The sequence below is a fragment of the Drosophila subobscura genome, chromosome O (genome assembly GCF_008121235.1).
Source record: "Drosophila subobscura isolate 14011-0131.10 chromosome O, UCBerk_Dsub_1.0, whole genome shotgun sequence".
Classification (NCBI taxonomy): domain Eukaryota; kingdom Metazoa; phylum Arthropoda; class Insecta; order Diptera; family Drosophilidae; genus Drosophila; species Drosophila subobscura.
In genome coordinates this window covers 21,642,101-21,668,271 of record NC_048533.1, presented here as the reverse complement: position 1 = coordinate 21,668,271, position 26,171 = coordinate 21,642,101, and the positions used below count along the sequence as shown (strand labels likewise).

General features: G+C 45.8%; 1 protein-coding gene and 1 long non-coding RNA gene across 3 annotated transcripts in view; both read left to right on the top strand.

The window, feature by feature from the left end:
• LOC117899019 (probable serine/threonine-protein kinase mps1) overlaps nt 1–26,171 on the top strand; it is a 120,336-nt gene that overhangs the window by 23,837 nt on the left and 70,328 nt on the right. The gene's annotated exons all lie outside the window — the stretch shown is intronic.
• On the top strand, nt 11,021–19,130 carry LOC117899023. Its single transcript, XR_004649168.1, has 3 exons — nt 11,021–11,037; nt 15,575–15,582; nt 19,040–19,130. It is a non-coding gene; the product is annotated as an uncharacterized LOC117899023 (long non-coding RNA).

The window sequence follows — 26,171 nt, the reverse complement described above, 5'->3', positions numbered from 1 at the left end:
GTGAGTCAAAAGAAATTCCCAAATTTATAACGCACAACCGGTTGGAGTTTTTATTTTTGACTCGTTTGGATTTCAAGAATTTCAGGCAGCAGGAGACCCTCTCCCTCCTGCCTCTTTCTGCCAGCAATGTTGAAGGGCAACCTTCACCTTTCGATCCCTTCGGTACGCGCCACTTTCCACCTTCTCTCATGTGCACCACAATTTCGTAATTTCGAGACAGAAACTGAGAATGGCCGTTCGAAATTCGAAAGTTATTACCGCTTAATTTATGGGTCAAATGTGCACACGATGCGTTTCCCTTTTTCGCGTCACAGATTTGAAAGTGCAGATACCACGAGGAGCGACCAGCGACCCTAATTTATATGATTAGCAGCAGCGTACCGGGCATGCAGATAAGAACGCCAAAAATGATTCACTGGGAAAAACGGAGAGCCGTCCCAGGTCTCTCTCCAACAAGTGGGTCAGAGGTATTGGACGAGCGAACCAAACCAAACCGAACACAAAAACCGATACGTTGAACAATGCAAATTTCAATGCTGTTGTTGCTGCTGTTGTTGTGGCTTTTGTCATTTGGCAGGCGTTTCGAATTACAGCCAACAGGCAACAGCCAAACAGCTCCTTTTACAGTCAGGCCAGAGGCACAGTATGCAAAAATCCAAAACAGCAAACGGAGCGGGGGGCTGGGAGAGCGAAACGCGTCTCAAGGCGAGGCAATGTCTAAATTTCCAAATACGCAAAAATGCTAAAATGGCACGCCGGGTTTTGGTGTATTTTTTGTACGTTTGTTTGCGAATAATTGAAGGTGGCTGGCTTGGCCTGGCCCCGTGTCTGTCTCTGTCTGTTTCGAGTAACGCACGGAAAATGCATTCGCAATTGGAAATTCAAATTCCGTTTCACGGGGAAACGGGGAAACGGCGCAAGGAAAAATCCCGAAGAAATGTTTTGCCTGAAGCTGGGAAATCGTTTCGTATGCGCAACGCATTTGTTGCAACCTGAACATTTGTATGACAATATCTTTTGGCACCCAACAGCAGAGCAGTGGCAGCAGCAGAGCAGCAGCTGCCACATTCATTGCCACATTCTGTGGCTGCCATAATTAAGTTACCAACGCAATTACAGGACTTGCAATTATGATTGGACTCTGGACTCTGGACTCAGGGCTCCGACACTCTGGCTGGTATTTGGACTGTGTTTGCATTTACATATGGCAGCGACTGTGGTTAATTAAAATGCAATTGTCAGCAGCAGAAGATGGAATTTAATTAAGTTGTCAGCTCCCTCAGAGACAAGTACCTCAGCCGCAAAAAAGGAAACCCAAAAATGGCATAAAATTCAGCTGCAAAAATGAATTTCTCTGAGCAAGAGGCATCAATCTTTGGGCAATTTCCTATAGTTTATGGCCTTAACCCATTAGCAATGGTCATTAGCAAATGGGTTCGTTCAACCACGAGCTAAACAGCGCTTCGGGTGCCCACAATTTCAGGTGCGATTCATTCGAATGACTAATTCGAGACCCGAGCCCGATGGGATCCATCGATCGCTTATGTCTTTATCATTTGATCTCTCGCCAGGCTAAGCTACGAACAAATTGGCCAACACACTGCTACCAGCATCCAGTTATGACCATTTAGGCCACAATCTTCCAGCGCCAATCGGGCTCCATAAATATTGCGCTCATCTAGTGTTTGGGACTGGGGCAGAAATTGATTTGCGGTGTTGCATCTCTCAATCTATTGCAAAATTGAGTGCGTTGCCGCTGGTCGGTATGGAGAATTGATGGAACCACTGGCCGGCACATGACATAATTAAGCCCCAGCCTCATGCCCCCGCAACTGATGCACTCAAAAGAAGTTTTGGCCATTGATTTATGGGCTGGCTAAAGGATAAAGGAGAGGGGAGAGGGGAACGTGGCTGGCCGGCTACTCATGAAGATTGAAACATATTTGCCTTTTGCAGCTCCTTTGTTTGGCCAATGCACATGAAGCATGGAGCATGGGCATGGAGGCGCAGTCAAAGCGATACTTTGGGGCATAAATCACATCGCCAGCTACCGGGCTTTTGGGTGATTCGAGACCTCAAGCAAAACCCAACCGGTCTGTGGTGCCACAGAGCACAGATATGCGTTTCATTTGTGCTGTCCAAATGGCGCACAAAGGGCCGGGAATGGGGCACCAGCATCCAGTTTTGACATGGACATCGGCCACGACGATGCGCGTTGGCATTGGCAACACGAACACACAAAGGGACGGGAGGGGGCGGGGCTGCACTCCCTGCGGACTGTGATTCACGGCCCACCTTAAGGCTCATTAAATTTCACCGCCACATAAAGTTGCATGCAGAATTACCACACTAATGAAATTATTTTTCACTTTTACTATTACCCGAATGCACTCTCTGGAAGGTGCTGGAACTTTAGCCAGAATTTTGTGACGTGCAGGGAAATTAATGAATGGGAGAACACAATTTTAACTGCTTAAATTATGATCTTTATTCGCTCATTGTAGAGCTGTGCTCAGCTCTTTAGTCGGACAACTCTTTACACAAATTCTGGCACTAATTTTGATCTGATTTGGAATGCGATGTGAATTTTTCCAGTTCGTTGGCTGCCTTTGAAGTCTTTTCTTTGGAGTGTATTTTATGTTTAGAACAAGGCAAACACTTGGCATTTTCTCTTCTAGCTTTTCTTTTCTTTTATGAGTCGGTCTGGTCTGTAGTTTATGACAGTTTTTCGGGCTTGGGAGAATTCTTTACGAGTGCTCGTAAACCGCCGTCAGTGGGGAGAAATTGTTATCGCGCCACATTCAGCATCCCGAAAATGATTTCTTTAACTCCATTTTTATTATTATTTATGCATGTGCGACTATGTTCTAGTTTGTTGTTCACTCTGCCACGGCCATGTCCTGCATGCATGCATTTCGTGGCTGCTCTTTCCACGTCTCGCACTTGGCTGCGGAAACTGAAAGTTTTGCACGTTTGGCAGTTTGACGAGCAATTACGTGACATGATAACTCTAGCACTGCGAGTGCTATTATTAACATATATTTGACACGTTTCGCACAGAAAAGAGTGCAGCAAATATATGAGCGAGTGAATAGTGCAAATTGAAACTAGAATAAAGACAGAGTCAAGGCCTGATAGCCACTAAATGACGCAGGGGAACTATTTCTTATAGAAAGTAAAGTCAAGACTTGTTCCCTTCCGCACCCACTGCAGTTCGCCCTTTACTTGCCTCTCCCCTGTCGACGATTAATTACTAACTCTGATGTTTGACATTTAAGAGCCAAAAGTTAGCGCTGGCATTTCGGATTATGGCTTTGTTTTACGCTTAATAAATGCTGTAAACTTTATTCTGTTTGGAAAAATGCAGAATAAATTATTGTGCGACCTGGACAAAAGGCACTCCAACAAAGCCACGAAAGCAAACTGCAGCACAGCTCCTCCTCCCGGGCCACCTGTTGGCTGTAATGTTTTTGTTTGTTTTTGTTGTAATTAATTGCCACTTCTGCCTGGTGGCTGGTGGGAGGTCTGTGCATGGTGTGCGCTTCTCATTAAGTTACGCGGCAGTTTTTTCTCTATGCAAAAAAGAGTATTTCAAAATGTCAAGAGCTGTCTTCCAGAGAGCGTAAGCCAGCGTCAAAAACTGTGTTGCGTGTGTAAGCCGAAGCCACAGCAATAAAAACAACGAAAAATATGTAACAAAAGCTGCACAGAAAAGCTCAGAAATGATTGAAAGTCAACGGCAAAGTTTGAAGTTGAAAATTTGAATTTAATTGCTGCCGGCAATGGTTTCATGGCCAAAAGTTGTTGGCTGTTGCCAGTTGCAGTTGCTGTGATTCTTTTTTGCTGTGTTTTTGGGTGTTGCCAAATGAATTTACATAATAAATTGCACAGCTTGCTGCTGCTGCAGAACTTATACAAAATATTATTGCGTATGCTTGTATTAATTATTATTTTTCTGTTCTTCTCTTTGCAGGTAAGACACGAATTTCGACAGCAAATTGTGCTTTGCATTTGTATAAACATTTTCGGATGGGAAAGGGCACAACTTGGAGATAATTTCGAGCCCGATTTGACTTCCGTTTTTGCTGGCATTTTGCATAAAGATAAAGCGCGAAAGCTGCAGCTATCTGTGGATCGATAGACGCCGTACAAGTAAATGGAGCGAAGTTGCATAATTTCATGCGCATAGAGCAAATAATCATAATCACTACGCAGCAGCCCCGACACCCCCACCCTCCCCCTCTCTGCCGGAGCAGAGGGTGTCAGTTTTCAATTTCTCACATATTTTAGTGCCATGAATTTTGTGTTTTTTTCTTTCTTTCTTTCATTTTTTGCGATTTTGCTGCACACAATTTGCGTGACTTTTGTCAATAACTTTGCTCTCACATCGCACTTGACTCCCCCCCAACCACTGGTGTGTGTGTGTGTGTGTGTGTGTGTGTGTGCGGTTCAAAGTGTCATACATGGATTTCCGCATATTTCATGCGCTTCGCCTTCAGCTCGAACATAGCATTCCCATTTGCCGTATTTTTATGTTAATTTATTTGAATTGGGGAGAGAAAAAAGTCAACACAAAAGTTTTTGTGGCACCGCCACCCACCCCCCCAGATCGACTTAATGACCTGCCAGCCCTGCAGCCCCGCCCCCTGCCTCCCTGGCTTACCCTTTTGTGCGACCCACGACAACGCACTCACCTGGCACTCATCCAGAACGGTAAACGGAGAGGGAGAGGGAGTGGGAGTGGGAGAAAGAGAACTGTAACGGGAACGGGAGCAACAGTGGGAACCAGACATCATAATTCAGTCACATTTGTTGTGCCTCCAACTTCCGGTTAACTTGTTTCCCTGCCGCACTCAAAGATTAAGGAAAACTGGAAAATACAACACAATTATTTCTGTTTTGGCCACGGCTTCGGCTACGACTTGGACTTGGGCGAAATCCCACAGATGTTGCTGCTGGCTGACCCTCTGCTCGGCCAAGTAGCAGCTGCCGGATAGATGAAAATCCAAATGGTTTTCCACAGTCCGCAGTCCTCAGTCCGCGATAGCGTATTCGGTATTCACTTGCATTCGAGTCCTAATCAAATGAAATGAGCGAGTGCCCGCTCCCGCATTCAAAAGCGAACGAACCTGAAGCAGCAACAAAAAATGAAGTTTGACTTTCACTTGGATGCGAGGGGGGAGGACCGGCGATAGGAGGCCTATCAGACTCACAAATGAGGTGCCTATCCGCTGCACTGTGGAGATTGCCCTTCGGCGCGGCTGTCAGGTTGAATTAAGCCAAACAATTTGACACGAAGACAATTAAGCGGCTCAAGACTATCAGCCAGCAGCAGTGGCATGCCAGTGGCAGTCCCCAAAAAAATGAAAGTCGCAAGTTCACTTTCGGTTTTGCTTGTTTCTCTCTCTCGCCTGTGTTGGTGTTGTGCAATTGTGCCGGTGCCACGAGGCCAACTGCAAAATATGCCGTAATCGTAATTGCTGCGGCACAGGCAGGGGCAGGGGCAGGGGGCAGGGGCTGGCAGCGGGGGCGACGTCATCGCCAGCGCATAATTCAATCAAATAAAAAAGACAAGAAAGAAAGGAACGAGCCCAAAAGACCGAAAATGTAGATACCCTAAAGCATAGACTGTTCAATGCCCTTCCCTTGAGCCTCTTCCATCAGACACTTCCCCTCTCTGCCTTGCAAATGAATTCCCCAGAATGGTAATACCCACTGCAAGGGTATCCAAAACATTCCGCCACTTGCCGCTGGGTGCTGCCAGTAAAAGTTGAAAATTTACTTTGCCACCAAGAGGTGGGAGGAGGGAACTCATTCGCACTTGGTGCCGGCGCTGGCCCATTCACTTGGGCGCCCAAGAAGTAATCGCAAAGTGCATCAAGCATACGCCGCGTTGTCATTGAGATGAAGTTATTTTTAGCTCCAGCCATAACCCACATGCCGAGCAGAGTCGCAGTCGCAGTCGCAGTCGCAGTCGCTGCTGTTGCTGTTGCTGTTTGCCGCTGTGCCACATTTTCCTACATACGATTATTAATTTGAGCCCGCCAACTGGTTTACGAACGGCAGAGATCTGGCAGAAAAAACTGTAATTCATTTGTAACTTGCAGCGACGACGACGTGTTTCGGGGTGGCAGTTGCTGCAAACTAGAGGAAGGTGCACCCAGTGCTCCGTGCTCCGTGCTCCAGCGCAAACCAGTTCCAGTATTGACCGGCGATAGCAGCAATGGCCCAGAGGCCTCGTTCGAGTCGCGATAAAATGTTAAATGCTACACAGATTGATTTCGCCCAGCATTTTGCGTTGTGGCATTTTTGAAATGAATTATGTAGTCGTATGCAAATTGCCTCAAATGCACAATCGAATTGGGTTGCTTGCTGCACGGCATTTGTCGCATCCGACTCGAATCTGAAATTCAATTTGTTTTACAATTTAATATGCAAATTTACCAGCAGCCCCAGCGCCAGCTTGGCTTGGCTTGTCCCGATTTCCCTTTCACATTGATTATGCCATCTAAATAATGGGGCACAGTTTTGAGGAACAACCAGCAGAGTCTATAAATAATATTGAACTTCTTTTGTTCAACAAGCGAAACACATGTTTTGGGCGCATAATGAGGGAGGGGGGTGTGTGCCTCTGCCCCCTGCGTGTATTTATAGGTGCTTAATAAAGCCATTAACTACGGATAAGAGCTACGTGCAACCAGTTGAATGCCCTTGCCACGAATGCGAATGTCCGCAGAATTGTGCTTGGATATGGAAGGCTTGTGATAAGCAGCTCAAGGCTTCTAATTAGGCACTAGACGGGTTCCCAATACGAGTCCTGGCGCCTTTTGTATCGCGATTAAGACACACACAACAGAGCAATGTGCAACTGTGCAATGCTGCAGATTGTTGCCATATCTGGCAATTATATCTGCTTGCAGCCAACACCCCCAACCTTTGTCACCACCGCCAGTTCGATGGATATTAAATTCAGTCATGCGTTAATTTCGCCCCAACTTAATTACCGCACCAAACAATCTCTGGGGCAGCCCAGCCCGGTTTGCATACCGGTTTCATATCGTATTCATATGATATTTTTCATGTCCGTGGGCACCTGCAAGCTGGCAAACTGGCGAACTGGCGCACTGGCGAAACAAAGTTGTTGATCGCAATTTCATTAACTGCAATGTTTACACACGACCAATAACAACCAACAACCGTATTGGTGCGCGCCAGCAGCGCAAACATTGCGACAGCCAATACAGTTTTTTATTCATGTTCGATTATCACTCGAACAAAATTTCATATTAAAATATTTAAACATTTTTTATGCACATTTACTTTGCTCTGTGCCCTCCTGCCTTGCGGAGCCTTCCTTTAAAGTCTCCTGCTGGAAAATTACTTTGTGGCCAGGTCTAAGCTCCCAAATTAACGCCGGGCCCAGGACATCGTTAGAGCCATAATCCCCTGGATTTTGGCCATCAAAATAATTGACCAGGCCCAAGTGTGTGTGTGTACATGTGTGTGTGTGTGTGAGCTACTCGAATTTAATTCAATTTTATTCAAATTTGTGTCCGGCAAAATTGCCGACACTCGACATCGGCAGCAGTGCAACATGGGAGGAGGAGGGTGGCATGGGCAAGTGAAAATCATATTTGTATGCTCGCTCCCCTCCCCTCCCCGGGAGTGTGGGGCAGCAGTGTAATTTCATTCCATAAATTTCCACTTAATTAGCGGTCAGGTCCGGTCACCTCAACTCAACTCTCTCACAGCTCCTTCCTCCCTATCCTGCTCTGCCCTGCGTCATGGTCAGCAATTTATGCTTAAATTTCCGCTGCACATTTTTCAAGGCGATTGCGTACACGCTTTTCAACTTCCACTTAACCTATCCCGCCGTGCTATCCCGTAATTTATGCTAATTTTACGCAATTTTCTTTATATATCCGTGCTCTGTCCGGCCGCAGGTCGCCGGTCGCCGGTCTCCGGCATGGGCGTGGCTCCGGCCATGGCGTGACGTGGCACACAGTCGAGTGCAGTGCAACATGTAAGCCAAATTGTCATGAAAATGTAACAGAAAAGTAAATAAAATAAAGCATAGAAATAGCTTGTAAAAAAATACGTAAAGAAAAAGGAAAAACTGTGTGTGTGGCTGGCGTTGATGTAAGGTTAAAGTGGAATCAAATTAGTGGACGGACGGACAGTTCGGAAAATTTATTTCACGCACCTTGGACTACTTAGAGGCGTTGTCATCGGGGCCCGAAAAGCGGGCCAGACAAGTTTCCCAGGCGACGCTGCGGCACGCACTTTGCCAAGTCTCGAGACACAAGAATGAAGTGAAATGTGTAAGGGAAACGACAGCCGAAATACTCTATCTAAAAAATAAAAATAAAATAAATGTGATAGCTATTGGACTTTCGGTTGCTAAGTTTTGTTTGAAGAATCTTTAGAAATAAAACTTAAACCTAAAGTAATATTTAATTGTTGCTAGCATATGCTCTAACCCATCATACCCTCTTGGTTAGGGTATCAAAACCAGAGAGCTACATACAAAAAGTCTTGATGTCAACACGCAATCGACGCCGGCCGGCCGAGAGCCACATAATAAAAAATAAATGCATTAAAAATCGAAAATCTCAGCCCGTTCAAACTGGCACAAGCAACGGTACTCACACACACACACACACACACACACACAGCCGATTGCCACACACAGTTGCAACACGACAACTTTTCTATCACTCGCACTTAATTCATTTTGATTTCAGTGCAAAGTGGAAATTTATTTGCATAAATTAAAACACAGAAAATGAGGCAAACAAAAACAACAAAAAAAGGGGGGATAAAAAGAGGAAAATGAAGAAAAATGAATAGAAAATATACATACAAAAATATATGTAAATACACGGCACTCTGCACATGCAACTATGTAGATGTGGGCGGGGCACACTCCCTCCCCGCTGCACCACCACACAACCACCTCCATGCATCCATCTATGTATCTATGTATCTATGTATCTATCCGGCTGTATCTATGTATCCTCTATGTATGCATGACAAGTTGCCGGCTGGCTGCCGCTTTGGGCCCGTTATGTTGCCTGTTGCCGTTGATGTTGCTTTGGCTGCCACACCGCAGAGCGACACAGAGAGCGTGATGGAGAGAGAGAGAGAGAGAGAGAGAGAGTGAGAGCGTTGGTCTGTTGCATAAATAGAAAATTTATTTATTGATTACGCCGTCTGAATTCCCATATAAACACAGTTTTATTTTTCTGCCTTTTCGGTGCTTAATTTTATTCGAATTATTTGTAGATTTAGTATTGGGTTTTTTGTTTTTAACGATTATTGACGATTAAATATGTTAATGGCCATCGAAAAGGGTGAAAATAATGTTTAATTGGGTAGAATAATTAGTATCATAATTTGGTAGGCGATGGTAAGGCAGAGATAATAGGTGATAATGATGTGCAAACCAATGGGTAATCCCTCGCCACTTTGGAACTGCTAATTGGTGGAGCGGGGTTATCCATACAGAAAGAGACGCTGCAGAGGGACATGTAAAATGCTGCTAAAAGAGGAGATTGGATTCTCCCATTCCCTCTGCTACAGACACAGACTCCTTGCCACCTTTTTAGTCGCCCATTTCCAAGCTTCTGCTGCTTCCCCCAGCCAATTCCATCCACAGTTAATCCGGTCTTAAGCCCCTGCGTTTCCTGTCCGCTCATTTGGCCAGCTTCTGTTCAATCAGTCATTGGGAATTAGTCAATTTAACTGCGACTTCCTCAGCACTGGCAAATGGCCTTGACGGCAGTAGGAAGCAACAATGCAGCTGCAAAAAGCAAACAAAAACAAAAAAACAGTGTGAAAACGACAACAAAGAAGCAAAAAGAAACAGAAGCAGAAGCAGAGGAAGAATTGTGAACACAAACAGCATTTTGCACATTATTAACAAGTTGAAAAAGAGGCATGCAACCGATCATTAGAGAAGCTCGTTTTCCAATTTGTTGCTTTGTTTGTTTTGTTATTGAGGCAATTGCTGTTGCTGCTGAGTTTCAATGTCAATTTGAATTAATTAATAGAGAAAAGCAACATGAAAGAGGCAACAAAAAAAAGCTTCAACGCATCGAAGCGTAACAAATCGCCAGGGACAGACGGAGGGGCAGCATCAGGCAAAAAGTCAGGCTGGAAATTATCATGCAACAAACGATATCAGCAGGCAACAATCGATGCAGCAAGCCATCAGTGGGGCAGCATCAACATCAGCTTCGACAGTTTCAGTTGCATTTTTAATGATTTCCATAGAAGTGAATCTAACAGCAACTGACAATCGTTTGGGCAGATGGAGACACAGAACACATACAGATGGAGATACAGATACAAGTTGCTTGGTCGAGCATATGGTAGATGCCAGGCACGCCCTACCCGCTGCCGCTGCCTGGCTGCTGCTGCGGTATGTGTGGATTGCATGTGAACAATGTGTAAATAGTTTTAGCAGAGAGAGAAATATCATCATCATGTAAGAGAAATCAATTTGTTGTTGGCACCCGGCAGCAGCAGCAGCAGCAGCAGCAACAGCGATGATAATGATACTGTTGCCACAACAACAACAACGAGCTGCAGTTCCCCTCCTCTCTGCCATGATGGACAGTCCGTCCGCCCACTTGGGAAATGTACCAACTTTTATGCAGCGAATGCTCAGCCATGAAGTTTTGATTATGGCATTTTAATCAGCTGCTGCTCCTCCCCACAGGAGAATTCCGATCCATTGAGCACCGAAACAATTTTGCAATTATGTAGCTCAGCGCAGGGGCACACGCAGAAATATTTAAATATGTTTTAATGCAATTTCGAGTTAATTAAATGTTCACTTATTAATTTTAGAAATTATTTGTATATTTAAAAGTGGATTTTCACACTTAACTTATGCTTTCCCCTCCGCTCTTATCGTTTCAGGTATGTTCAAAAGAACTCCCTGGGAATGGTAATGCTCATCTCAAGTGTAATGTGCCAGAGTCCACTTTGTTTTATAATTTCGAAACCAATCTGAAGCTGGAGCTGAAGCTGGTGCTCCCAAACCGCCACATCACCTGGGACGCTGTCTCTCATATGCACATATCTGAGCAGCAACAATAATTGCCAGTCGAGTGTGGGGAACTTCAGACAACAACTGCAACTGCAAGTTGCAACTCTCTGGAGCTGAAGCTGAAGCTAAAGCTTTGGCCGCGGAGTGGCAACAAAATGATTTACAAAAGATAACACAAAAAAATTGCCTGCTCGCCTCGTACTCGTATGTTTTGTGGCCTACAAAAATCTGAGGGAGAAAAGCAAAACAGAAAATCCATGAAAAGCACATTTGAGAGCGGTTAATGTTTGTGGCTGTTACTCCTCGGCTAATGGTTCTGTGCCCCACCTCTTGCCTCAGCCACTGCCTCAGCCTCTGCTGCACTTTAAAATGATTTTCCAAAGTTTTGCAGCAGCAGCAGCGATGGCAGATACAGATACGAGTACGGGTAAAAGAAAAACCAAAGCGTTGAAAATTTCAGCTGGAAATTACTTGTGCTGCTCGGTAATTCTTGGTGCATTATTTAGCCAGACAAAGCGGCAAAATGGTGAAAGAATTTCCTCACAAACGTGAGAATAGTGGCAAAATAATTGCGAACGATTTTTGTGGCATTTGTTTTTCGCCAAATGGAAATTGATTTTCAATAAAAGAAGAAAACTTTGGCATGGCAAAAGCATTTCAGCCAGCGCCGAACGAACTTGTTGAATGAAGATGTATGGCTCTCGACTGCGTCTTGGCATTTTCTTTCGTTTTTGGGTTGGCAACTCCCAGTGCCAGTGCCCAACCCCCTGCCTGGCAGTGCCTCCTCGATCAGAGGTTAAACGTTGCGTTTGCCAAGCGTTTTTCCAGAACCAGCTGGAGCAGCAACTTGATGGCTGATCATCAACATTAAAGCCAAGTGCCTTGCTTCGCTGCCCATGGGCTCTTTGGCCATGGCTCTTACCCTTCTTCTCCGTCTTCTTCTGGCCAGAAAGTGCAGCTAACCTATATTTTAGCCGTGTTCATGTTGCTGTTGTTGTTGCTGGAATGGCGTTGTGAAAAACATTATTAACCGATTTTTATTGCATTCTGCTTTTGGTTTGGCTCTGGCTGTTGCTGTTGTTGGCATTGTTTTGGTGTTGTGCTCTGCGGCTGCCGTCGCCGGTCTGAAGGCATTTGAAGGCGGTTAACTGGCCATTAAGGGGCGTTCCTAATGCATCTCGATGGAGCGATGGAGAGACCTGCCTTTGGCTCTGACTCTGGCACTGACTCTGTCTCAGCTTCAGCTTCAGTCAGCTCCATCTTCGTTTAAATCCATTCGTGCCACGATGAAGAAGGAAAAACATTTTAGTGCCTGGCTGCTGCCTGCTGCCTGCTGGCTACATACAAATTTTCCTTGGCTTGGCATTTGGCTGCTTGTCGTTGGTGGGTTGTGCCCGGGCTCGTAAAATCATAAAACAAATTAATTGGCACTGTGTGTGCGTGTTACCAACCGTGTCTATGTCTCTGTATCTCTGTGTGTGTGTGTTTGACCTGGTCAAGCTGCATGCAGCGTTTGTGCATCAATTTTTATTCTTCTCGAGCCGTTTGTCCTTGCCATTTTCGCCAGTTTTCCGCTGGTGCGGTTTCCGCTTAGCTCATTTGCATTGCAGCCTTTGCTGGGCATTGTTTTTTCTACTCTTTTGCTTTGGTTTTGGTTTTTTTCCTATTTTTTGAGGCCACTTTTGAATGCAACTCGTCGTCGTCGATGGTTGAATCGGTTTTGTGTGTCGTGTCGCACTTTTAGTTTCTGGTTTATTTAATGACTTTTTGCAATTGTTTTCGTGAGCGGATTTTCAAAATTGGTTTCAATGGGCTTCGCTTTGTTGCCTGGCTTGGCTATGGTTCGCTTTTGCCTCGCTTTGGTTCGGTTTTTTCTGCCTTTTTGCAGCTCAAGGTTAAGTGGCATTCGATTCGTTATTGCAAGAAATAAAAGCTGCGCCCCTTAGCGTCGTTCTCGCTGTGCTCGTATTATGGTAAAATTTCATTGAGCTGCTATTAATTGCCGCCCCGCTTGGCTTATGAGTTTTCAATGTGGGCTTGCCAGCTACAATCCAAGTGTACCGCAGCCACACGCGGGGCACGCGGGCCGCGGGACGTATACGCAATGTGTCGGCGATTCTGGCTTCATTAGCAGTTGGCTGCCCTGTGCACACATTTTGATAGATGAATGCCGAGCACTAAGTCATCATTAGCTCGACTGCCATCTATCATGATCTGCAGATCGTTGCGGGATTAGCTTTACAGATTGATTGCAGATCGTTGATCAATGGCAGGGCAGATACAAGCTGGAATGTTGTTTTGTTTCTCTAATCTGGTATCTTTTAAGCATAGTAAATCTTGCTGCAACAAAGGCATCCATCAATGGTGCTATCTTCTAGCGTTGATCGATGTTCTCTTGTGATCTTCTCTCACTCCACCCTCAACCGTTTGCACTTAACTGCCCATTGCATTTGCTTTTGACATTGCCATTTGCCATTGGCATTGCCATTGGAGCCAGAGCCACAGCTCCAACCCTCCGAGTTGGACATCCCATCCCGAGTGCTCGTGCAATTTACGCATTTCATTTGATTTCAGACATTGCAACGTCGTCAACGTTGCTGCCCGCTGCCTGCTGTTGCTGTTGCTGTTGCCATTGTTGTTGGCTGCTGGCCTGGCACATGGCGACCTTCCTTGTTACCAATGTGCCATGGCAAAATTAACGGCAATTAACTTGATTCGCTTTTGTTTCAGCCATGACTGGCACTGCATTTTTCTCCCGCCCCAACGTCTTTCTCCTGCCTGCTGCCTGCTGCCTGCCAAGCCAATGGGCATGAGGTAATAATTTACGAAATTGACAAGTGAATCATTCAGCGAGGATGGAAACGGCGTTGGCTCTGGCGTTGTCGATGAAGACAGAGTGGACTGACGATGACGGTGGTCTCTGGTCTCTGGTCTGGCGGAGGCAGACGGCGAACGGGCAACGGCGACTAAGCAGAAAATTAACGAGTAATTAGAAGTTCCACTGAAAGACGGCATCATCTTTATTGTCTTAGTTGGTTGATGTTCCCGTTCCAACCCCCGTTCCACCCCCTCCCTGTTGCTGCTGCTGCTTCTCTGGGGGCGTGCGTCAAGGAAGTGTCGCCACTTAGAGGCTTCTTGCTGCTGCTGCTGTTGTTGTTGTTTTTTATTCGCCTCCGTTTTTGTTTCCTTTGTTTTGTCAGGCATTGATTAATGAGCTGCGTGGCTGCCTGCTGGCATTGGCTTTGATGTGGCAATGTTGTCCCCCCAGCCCCTTTGTGCCTCCACATGAGTGCAACGTTTATTTAGTTTGCATGTCGCTGGAGATCGACAAGCAGCTGATTAGCGCGGAACATGCTGGAGAGTGGAGAGTGGGGAATCCATACAAATATGGCAGCAGCTTCATGTCTTGTCTTGCAGCGAACGTAGCAGGGAAACACACATTATGGGGCTACGATCAGCGATCTAAGAGCATTGAGAAGTTCATTCTAACAGTGTGCCTCAAGGCAGAGTTTAGCCTGATGATCTTTCATTAGTGAGTAGATCAATGGAGCTGATTGCAGGCCAAAACCCAAATGGGAAATGGCTAACAGTAACTGCAATCAAAGCTGTAACGATCAGCGATTGATGGGAGATTGTTCCACGATGGAACCTCCAGCAAATATTAATTTATTCCCGCAATGAGTCAGTGATCGATCTCCTTTCATTATCACTTATAATTCAGTGATAATTCGCAGCAGGTAGCCGCATTTGCTCACTCCTGCGTCGCTTGTTCATCAATATTAAACGGAGCTGACCATTTTTGGGCACTGCAACTTCAACACAAATTGTTTGTGACTAATTTACACACTGCAAAGGTCATTGGTTTCCACTTCAATTAGCCTTTTGCACGACTTGTGGCTGCCGCTGACCAAATCGGAGTGCGTCTCCGACAGCGGCCTGTCTCTCGCCCGTTTGCTGATCGAAGTCTGATGCCACAAGACACTCAGCGGGCTTATGACAACAGCGCATGGACTCGAATCGAATCGAATCGAGTCGAATGGATTGCATTCAATTGCATAAAATGCCAAATTGTCTGGCCGGAGCGATGGGGACTGAAATGTGGCCAAATTTGGCGCTGCCAAGTGGAAAATGCAATGCAGTTTTCCCGACTCCGGTTCCAGCTGGTTTATGGGCTGGCTGCGACGGGTACCGGCCGGCCGGCTCGCTGGCTAGCTGGTTGCCAGGCCCAAAATTGGTGAGCAACTGTTGCCTGGCCGCCGGCTGGTTGCATGCAACAAAGTCAGCGACTGACTGTGGTGCCGGTGGTGCCGTCTCGCTTGCGCCCATCCATTTAATGTCAGAGCGCGCAAATTAAACGGTTTTATTATGACAGCGACTAATTCGCAGCCACAGCAGAAAACCAGAAATGTCGCGCAAGTGCAGCGATCTTTGGACACCCAACAAGCAACAAACAACCACAACAAACAAGCAACAAACCAGCAACAAGCCAACAGCAAAACAGCCAAGGCAACCATCAAGGAGCCAGAGTCATAAAATTAAATTTAATCCGCATGAAAGTGGCTTTGCCTGTTGGCTCTTTCACCTTTACAGACACCCACCGCGTACCCTCCGCCTCTTCACCGAGCTGAAGTTTTGCACACACTCACATACATTTATTTGCCAACTCATTTAAGCAAATGACCAGGCCAAGACATTGTCCAGCCAGATCGCGATAAGTCGGGAGGCGAACACACACACAGAGTGTCGGGACTCTCAGCTGATGGCATTCAACTCTTAACTCTTAATAAATTGATGTCTCGATCCCCCCCTGAGCGCTGCCTGATTCCTGTGGGAGCTTTTCTTTGTTGTTTATACTCTTTCGGGGGGTACTTTGATTGTGGCAAGAGCCTAAGAGTTCTGTCCGGAATATTTCCAAATGATTCGCCATCGAAGATAAAAATAATCTGGAAAGAGATGATTGATTTCTTCACATACTTCCATGTGGAATCTCGCTGATGATTCACTGAATAAGTCCCCTCCAAATCCAACTGTATCCCATCATCAGTCGTTTGCCCTTCCCAAGGGTATTCCAAGATTCGTTGCACAGCCTTCGTTTTTATTTTTCTTTCTTTTTTTAATTTAAAATTTAATTCTGGTGTATATACATTTTTGGGTAGCTGCTTATCGGCTTGTCGTCTGCTTAAAGTGTTAAAACATTTTTGAACTCGATTGCCGCCGACACAGCGAAGAGCCGAGCAGCTACTTGAGCGGCTTTTGTTCCTTTTTGTTTGAGTAAATGCCGCATTTGGGTTAATTTTCAGTTTGTTTCATCTCTTTCTCGTGTTCTGTCGTTGTTTTCAACGCATAATTAATTTAACATGCACTCTGAGTAACCCGAAATGGGCATCTTTCAAGTGGTACTCGAGTGAATCAATCTTGAGATTTGCTCGACGGCTGCTCCAGTCGAGGCTCTTGTTGAGACATTTTTAAATACTTCATGAAAAGCGCTTTAAGCGAAATTTGTCACCACTCGAAGGAAGGGAAATGGCCAGAGGAATACCTTGAATCGGAATCGGTATCGATGGGATGCCATTTCCCAAGCACTAATTAGTTGCAGGCCACCAAATGTTGTCTTTTGTGTGGGGAAAAGGGCCACAAATGAATACAAACTTGTCGGTGGCATCCATTAATGTGGCAAGCGGCTTTGAAAGTTATGAACAAGCGGCATGCGGCTGAGTGATTCATTCTGGCCGTCACTCACTCACGTAGGCCTTCATGGCTAATTAAATTGCTTAAATTGATGCAAGAGAAGGTTAAAGTGTGGGTGTTGGCAGCCATGTGGCAACATCAAGAGAGGCACACACATACCTTTACATGCAGCTGCATTCGATTGGCATATGTAAATGTTGAATTTTGGTTAATGGCTGTTGTCATGGGCGATACACCCCCACACAAAACGCTGAAAAAATAAACATGTGACACATTTTAATACGTGAAAATGTGTGTTGGTAAATCAAAAGTGGATCATGGCTGTTAAGGAATTTCCAACACATAAAAGAAATTACAGCGCTCCTTCTGCTTGGTCCAATAAAATTGCTCCAACAAAGACAAAATGCAGCAATTAAGCAAATTGGAAAATTGCATGTTCGGGGCAGTGTTACGGACACTTTTTAGCCTTGTTCCGCGTGAGTGTTGGCTAATGTCAAAGATATGCATCGACAGGGGTGCGAACATGCTGCGATCCCCTCCACAACCGATGGGGACTGGACAAAGCCATTAAAGAGGCCATCATTGGCTGCACACACTCTCCACTCTCCACTCTCCACTCCGCACGAGATACAGATGCAATGTCTGCAGATAAATAACACAAAAAACGAGTGAAAAAATCTTTAGAAATATTTATAAATTAATCAGGCGACGCAAATATGCAAAGCGGCTGCTGCAGCAAGGCCCCCTTTTTGTTGCAAAATTTATGTGGCAAGCGTCAAGCGGTACCAAAACGGTAAACGAAAAAGTAAAACCGCTCCCCTGCCGCTGCGCCTGCGCCCGTTCATCGTTTTGGCTTTCGGGGTTCGGGGTTCGAGTTCTGGGAGTGGCGCCCCAGCGCTGACTTTGGCTCTGGGGTCTCCGTGTGTCTCCGGGGCCAAGCGTATCGTTTTGTAAACAATTTCTGTCTGCCGTTGCTCATTTCATTTTTCATTTAGTCTTTTTTTTCGGTGTCTGCTCTGCGGCTTAGAGACCCAAATGCTGACAGCCAAAATGGATGGCAAAAGGCGAGACCTTGGGCCTAGACTCTGCCACTCACTCGATGCTGAAAATTCTGAAATATTACATAATTATGACCCTGGCTGGTTAATTGAATTGGAATGGAGTGGACTGGAGTGGAGCGGAGCGGGGCTTGGGCAAAAGTCAAGAGTTCAGCAAATGTTCTCGATTCTCGGTGATAGATTTTCGTTGCTCAATGCCCGAATGGTTGCCCAATTTGTAATTTGAACTTCACAGTCGAATGCCTCAACTGTATCTGGATCTGTCGCTGTGCCCTTAGCCCTCGTCTCTAATTGAATCCAAAGTTTTCCCATTAACCCACTCCGCTGCTCCTCCCACCCCTCGGAAAGTGTAAAACAAAACGCAAAACTGACAGAGGAAATATTTTCTGTACAGTTTTCACTGCGTGAGTTGCATAAACAAGGGATTGTTGCTGCTGCTGCTGCTGCTGTGGTTGGCTGGCTGATTGCCCCATGCCCCATGCCACAGCCAACCTGCCACGGAGTTAGTTGCTTAACGCTTCGTCAATTCCCCTCCTCTCCTACTGTTTGCTTTGCTGCTGCATTTTGTAGGCCTTTTCACAAAGTTGACCTCATTCCCAAAAACAACAAAAAGAAAATAGAAAGAAAGAAAGATACAAAAAGATAGATACAAATTAGTGTAGAGTTCTTGGGCTAATGAGTGTGTCTGTGTGGGGTTAGTCTGTGTCCCTGTGTGTGTGTCTCCACATAATAAATGACTTATAAATATGATGAGGGGTCTGCGCCGGCTGTCAAGAGTTTGAAAACTGCTCGAATTCCCCTGGATTTCTAAACCAATTAACTTGACACACAAATGTCACGTTGGCCTTTTGCTTTTCTGTAATATTTTTTAACAAAAAAAAAATGCCACACAGGCGTTGACATGCTGGGCGTGACGTTGTAAGTGACTTTAGCTGTTGCTGTTAATTCGTTGCACTTGACGACCGTTTTGGCATACACTTCCTGGTCACCCTCTCTCTCTCTCTCTTTTGCTGGAGCCACCACGCATCTACACGTTTCGCTATCGAAGTGCAAAGATCAAATAGTAAAGTAGCCGCAAGAAGCACGAAACACACAAGACACGGAGTCAGGCTCCAAGCCCAAACAACTGTCAACTGCTGCTACTGGCCGTAATTAATTGCCAGCTAAAACAAGTCGAAACAGAGACAGAGGCAGAGGCAGCAACTCCAGCCTCAACTCTGCCCCCTGCCCAGACCAGACCTCGCTCTTGGACACTTTATGCGGCAGATGTGCCTCGTAAAGATTTCCTCACTGTGGAACGTGTGCATAAAAAGCATTTCAAGCATTTTCACCGGCAGCTGTGAAGAGTCTTTCGTAAATGAAATACAAAACTTGAAGGCAATGTGTGTCAACCGTGGCTGGACACAGCACTAAAAACTTTTCAAAATAAATAAAGAAATTGCCATGCTTGATGAATGTTTGCATATAGAATTGTTATCTGTTGAAAGAGTTCTGTGAGCATCAGCGGGCAGCTTCATTGAACCTCACGCTCCACAGACCCAAAGAGACACTCCACGCCCCTCTTCCGCGACTCATTTGATTGTTAACTGCGCATTTAGAGATGCGCTTGAGATGCATCGCCAATGAATGCGGCAATTAAATCACTTCTAATGAGCTAATTAGAAACAAAAAGGCACCAAAGACACGAACAATTGTCGGAGATTCTGCGCAAAAAGGCAAACAATAAAAAAAGTGCAGCGAAATTTGTGTAATGATTTGTTCTCAAGTGCACGCAGCTGCGCGAGAAATACAAAAATTGAGATTAATGTCAACCAGTCAGGCAGTCAGTCAACAATGGCAGGCTCCAAGATTGAGCTGTGCCCCCACACACCCCTCTCCCCTTCCACCTACAGCTGTGACATGCGCTAAATCTGTCGACGCCACAAATGGGGACGTGCCAAAGTCGCGATTTGCAAATGACACGTGTGCGGCGGGGCGGCGGGGCGGCGGCGATGACCAAACAAAGCGGAGACAGAGGCAGAGACTGTGGCAAGGTGAGGCTAAGCCAAAGGGAACGCAGCTGAATGCGTTTTGCCTCTAGATAGCGATAAGCAGCCATTAATCAGGCCAGAAGTAGAAGCAGCAGCAGCGGGGGCAAGTAGTCTGTTCCGTGCAACAGGCACGTGAGCGCTGATAACTCGTAGCGGAAGTCGGCTGGCTCTTGGCTTGCTGCATGTTGTGGCTTGTGACACTTGGCTGGCTGATAAGACGCAAGCCAAAAATATTACGAAACAATTTGACTGATAAAAACGTTAACCGACTGAGGCTGAAGCGTCGCTGCCAATTGAGCAAAAGTTTTCTTTTTTACTGCCTGTTATCTATGCAGCAAAAGTTGAACTGGCAGTTATCTATGCAGGTGCCCTCGCGATTGCGGCAGCTCAAAATCACTGCCACGCTCCCATTGTGTGTGTGTCTGACAATGAGCAGCCGCCAGGGGCAGATATGTCGCCATTAATCGAAGTAGTTGAAGCAATTTTACTATCAGCCATGGCCCTTTTATTTACCCATAAAAAACGCATCACACACGATGCTTGGGCCAAGGCGTAAAATTTAAATAAATGCACTTGAAAGGGATTCGAGGCAGGCAAATGACCCCATTAACATTTCCACGCACACACGGAAAACCCCTCGGCAAAGGGAGGCAGCGGAAAACTCTCTTGGGTGCATGCCTGCACGTGTAGGTATATTTTTAGGTTTCTTCTTTTTTGTTCTCCCTTTTTTTCGGGTACCTCGACGATGAGTTTGAATAAATTAGCAGCCGCTCCCGCTGAAGTATTCGCCTTTAATTACATGCAAGTTGTCTCGAAATTAAGTGGCCGCAAAGCAGTCCCAGTGTCGCTCCTAGTCTCTGTGTGTGTGTGCCTCTAATTAGGCCGCTCTGAGCACCTGAACCTGTGTAAAATATTATGCCACGCCGTGGCAGAGGTAAAGACAGACAGCGACAGCGACAAAGATAAAACAAAGTAAATACGAGTGGGGACGGCACGGCAAAGGCACGGCACAAAGGCAGCTCAGATCTGCGGCGCAGCAATGAGCAGCGGAGAGCAGCAGCGGAGAATGGTGGAGACTAGTGGAGAGTAGCACCGAAGAGCAGCGGAGACTAGCGGAGGAGCAGCGGAGAAGATAATCATTGGACTGCGGTCAGAATGCCTGAGAATTCCCGGGCATAAAAAAAGGTGTTGAGCGGCACCAAAAAACATGCCTGCAGATACGCATATCTTTGTGTATCTATGTGAGTCAAGTGCTTACTCTTCCTCCCGCTCTGCCTGTGTGTGTGTGCGTTGCTAGCTGGGTCAAAGGTCAATGTTATGGAGTGCTTAATCATTCCCAGAAATGATCAAGGTAGGTAGCAGGCAGCAGGCAGCTTTTCTGTATTTATTTTAGGCTGAAAAATAATTATATTCAATTTCTCCTGCTAACAATAATCTTTGACAATTCCACGCTCCCTTCAACAGACAACTTATTTACGAGTATGTACAAGCATATCTGCATTTTTGTTCAATTGTCAGAGCGTAACTGCAAGACAAATAGCGGAAGGCCAGCCAGCCCGACAGCCACTCCGATAGCCAAGTCTCGTCATGTTCAAACTAGCGCTAACAGTTTAGGCAAATAAACAGCGGCAAATCTACCTCATTTTGACCATAAACCCACACACGGGGTAACCATTGTGTTTTGGCTGTGTTTGCCTAGACACCGCCACGGGCCCCTGCGCCCACCCTCCGCGCAGGGAGCAGAGCAAACATTTCCGCATTCGCATGCAAAACGCAGCCATCGCTGCTGTTGCTCTTCTCATTATGGCTAATGATTTTATGCTGCCGCTCGTTAGTTTTTTGACAACTCAACTTTTCGGCCAAGCCAACAAGCAACAGCCAGCAGCATCAGCTTTGACTCAATTACAATGTTTCCTTTATCCTCCCATTGCATCTCCCATTTGTGACTGCAAGCAGCCAGAGGTATCTTTTTCGTGGAATTTGTGTGTCTCTCTTTGTGGTCTCTCTCTGTGTGGAAGATGTCTGACATTCGATTGGGACAGAGAGAGCGAGGGGCATGCCTGAAATATAATCATACTTTTGGCAACAATTTTTGCAGATTGAAGTTGGTTTTTGTGTTGCTTTTTCTCTTCACAAATTCATTCACCTGTGGAAATTTGTATATGGATTTTTTTCTGCTGCCACTACCCACCCATCCTCATGCAACTTCTGTGTTGTTGTTGTTGTTGTTTATGGCCTATTGGCTACTGTTTTTGGCCACATTGTTGTTGTAACTTTGTTGCATTACTTTCACTTTTTTTCGCACGGCAAAGCTCGCAACTGGCAGCGAGCGGTTTCTTCTCTTCTTCTGCTTCTGCTGCCCACTTGCTTCTGGGGAGCAACTTTGCTTTATGCAACAACTTTAACAATTCCCTCCCGTCCCGCATATTTTTCTGCAGCATTTGCCGGCTGCCGGGCGCGCTGCCCCACCGAACGATTTGTGGCCCACAGGTGTTTACCAGCTGTCGAGGAAAAACTAACTCCAAAATCGTTTTTGGGTTTCCTGCTGTGGAAATTTAAATGCAACATTTGTTTGCCAACGCTTTATTGAGCGATTAAAGCAAGTTGTAACCCACTTTTTTCCGCTTACTCTCTTTACAGGTGCGTATAAAAAAAGACATAAAGGGGGAACACTCGTATAATGTGATCCAGGTAATCCTTACGATGCCAAGCGGTAAGTAGTGCTGGGCATTCCTCTCTTCATTATGTAGTTTAGAGCCAGAGCTCACAGAGCGCCTCTCTGTTGCGAGGAGATTCCTTAATTAAACTTTAGTTTCCATGCACTTTAAGTTGTTTTCAACAAGTGCCTTCTGCCTCCATGCTCATGCCACATGCCTCGCTGCCGTATCATAGCAAAATGGGCAACAATTTCAAAAGTTTTCAAAGCTGCCCGCCGATGCATCGGCAATGACTGCCCCGTTGCCGCCTTCCTTAGCATCTTGGCAATTTTCAAAGAGTGCAAATACTTCGACAGCAGCAGCAGCAGCAACAACCAGCAGCAGCAGCAGAGATAACAACAAATGCCAATCATTGTTTGCGTAGCACATCAGCAGCTGTTTGCACCGTCGAGCAGCGCCGACACATAAGATACACGCGACTTGCTGCCGCATCGCAGCCAAGAGCCAACAGCCATGGAGATGCTTTTATTTTGTTTGGCTTTGCCGCCAAGTGGCGCGAGCTAAAGCTCCAACTCGGACTCGGACTTGAGCTCATAGTCCGTGTCCGCAGCCATGCGAAAGTGTTAAGCTAGTGTGAAGTTGGAGTCCCAAGTGACAGAGGCAGGAACGGAGTTGCATATCAGAACTGATTCTATCTGGAAGACTTCAAGTAACTCCAGCACTTAATCAAGATAGCGCTAGGATCATTTGTAGATCATTAATCCTTTATCCATTCATCTACATATGTATCTCTGTAGGAAATTAGGTCTATCCCTTATAAATCTATAAAATATTCGCTGCGCTCCACAATCAAGATGTCTCCACGCTAATGAAGCTCTTCATAAATAACTATAAATAGTTTATTATTGTTTATTTTTTATATCTTGAGCATAAAATAACTCGAAATGGTTTCCTCCACTTTTGGTCTCTATGGAAGGTCTTTTGTGGCTTTGATTTTTGTTTTGGTTTTAGTATTTGCTTCTTGTTTTATTTTGTGTGCTTTTGCCTTATGCTAATGCCGAGACGTGCAAAAATTCGCACTTTCCAACTCGTTTGGCATGCCAAAATCCCATTCCAACGAGGCGAACTTTGCATTGTGGCTTTTGGTTTTGGTTTTTGGTTTTTGTTAGTTTTTGCGAATTTTATAAGCGAGTGAATGGCCCAAATATCAATTAAGGCCAGCATGTTTTCACTTTCCGTTTGGCAAGTGGGTCAGACACAGCGGCACAGACAGTGCCACAGTGCCACGAGTGGCAAAAGAATGCTGGAAAATATATGTGGAGGATTTTTCTTCTCAGCATTTGCACGACGACGACGATGGCGACCCACTTCTTGCTTGGTTGACCAAAATCATATAAACCATAAATTTGCGGCATCTAATGGCATGGCAAACAAGTTAATTTGCAACTCCAGCAACCAACTGGGACAGGCCACACCTGCAACATGAGTCAGACCGGGCCGGAGGGTGGGGGGAGCGTGCAACACCCTCCAGTCTCCATGGAGGCAGTGCAGGCGCAGCTGCGTAAGTTTCCGGGTTAATGCTAATGCTAATTTAGTGTTATGTCTCATTGTTCTCAGGCCAAAGATACAATTGCCCAGATAGAGAGAGAGAGAGAGAGAGAGAGACACAGAGGGGCAGAGTGGAGCAGCGGCAGACGCGGATGCAGGCAAATGTCAAAAGTGAAACAAAATAATTATTATGCTGGCGGTTGGTTTGTTTTTCAGTTTCGAGTGCGTTGAGGCACCGTTCTCTAGCTCCAACTTCCATCTTCCATCTCTGCCCGCCTTGGCACAGTTCTCTGGCAACTCCAGTGCTCCGCTCTTGAGCATAATTGCATAGCCTCGACATGAGTTGGCCCACATTCATGCTCATTACTCGGCTGCCAGTCCCAGTGCCAGCACTAACTCGTATCTGTATCTATGCATAAAGATAATAACACGGTCTGTGCCTGTGCTACACCCAACTCTTCACTCAACTTTCCACAAAAAACTGCACTGAAATTTGTCATGTTCGTGGCCATTTTGGGGATGGCTTATCAAACAACTAATTCGAAAATCATTAACTTTTATGGCTCCATTCCAATGAAAGAAACGCCCGAGCCGCTTCCATGCGCAAAGCAACTAGGAGTCGGGTTTTGATAGAACATTAAAGACTATTAGATACCCTTTAATGCCATATAGTAAGTGTATGACAAGACAGAAATTCAATGGGAACTTTATTGTAAAAGTTTTCCACACATTTTCTTGATTTTCATTCGCTTTTAGTTTGATTGAAGTTCTGTATTCCATACTGCCTTTTGGTCTACGATTACAGGGTACTCAGTGGGCACTCATTCGCGTGCTTGCCACACGTCAAACGCGGAAATTATGGCATTCAGCTTTGGCGGCTAATCGCTGCTGGACGACGACTGGCAGCCGCAGGATAATGCGCCTGGATCCGATCCCCGAATGCAATTGCCAGCGACTTTTTCTTCTAATTTGCCGCTTCCTGCGCCTGTCGCCAGTAATTGCAGTCCAGCCACCGCTCTGAGCGGGGGGAGGGTTACCTATATGAAAGCCAATTTTGAAAACGCTCAAACGCTGACACAAGCGTGGATTTGCCTGGACTGGACTGGACTGGACTGCGTGTTGGCAGCGAATAAAACGATGGCAGTTAGAGGCTAACGGCATCTAATAGATACTTTGCCACCTTGGCATTAACAGATACTCGCCGCTTGTGTGTCTGCAGATGCAGATGCAGATGGATGTTTGCATTTTGCCTTGGCTTCTGTGTGCGTGAAAAAGAGGCCATAAAGCAGTGGGAAAATAGTTATATCCAGAGCAGCAGGGCAGTTTGATTAGAAGTCTCATTTTTAATTGAATAAAGCAACTGCGTGAAACAATAGACAGGGCTTAGATTGTCCCTACTCCTGCTGTCTCATATAATTGAAAAATTCTATGAAAACATCAGCCCATTGTTGCGGAAAATCCTCAACAACTAAGACACTTTTCTGATATTTTCACACTAGACAAAAACACAAATTGCAATGTGTAAAAGAGCCAAACCAAATGTGTTATTTCGGACATGCCCGCCTGTGGTTTGGTCATCAATTTTGGGACGGCTCAGCCAATCGTTTAATTAAAATCTTTATTGCTGAGCCGTGCAGAGAATGCCACCTGCGATGCACTCAAGAGGCTGCAAGCTGTAAGCCTGCAAGGCCCGAAAGATGTTGCCCAAGAGTGCTTCGGGCCTAGCCGAGAAGCGATTTCAATCCGTTGTGAAACTCTGCGAGAGGGAGAGCGAGCCCAAACCGTGTCGAAATTCGAGAGTTGGGAGTTGCCACCCGCAAATCTTTCACCTGCCACAACGCCCCCGTCAGACCCGCCCGCCTTCGTCTACAAATTGAGCGCAAACGCATAATTAATTCCAGTGCCGAGGCAACGGAGGAGAAAAAATGAGAGAAAAAATTAAGTTAATGTTTGGAAATCAGCAGGTAGCCAGCTTCGCCCCCAGACAGAGACAGTCGCACCTCAGACATAGCGGTAATTGTGCGGCAGCAGCAGTGGCATGCCCCAAGCAACAGTTTGGCTTTTGCCTAGCAACAAGAAAAAGTCGAAAAATAATAATTGTGCAGACTGTGAAAGGGCAAAGCTTGAAGATCCT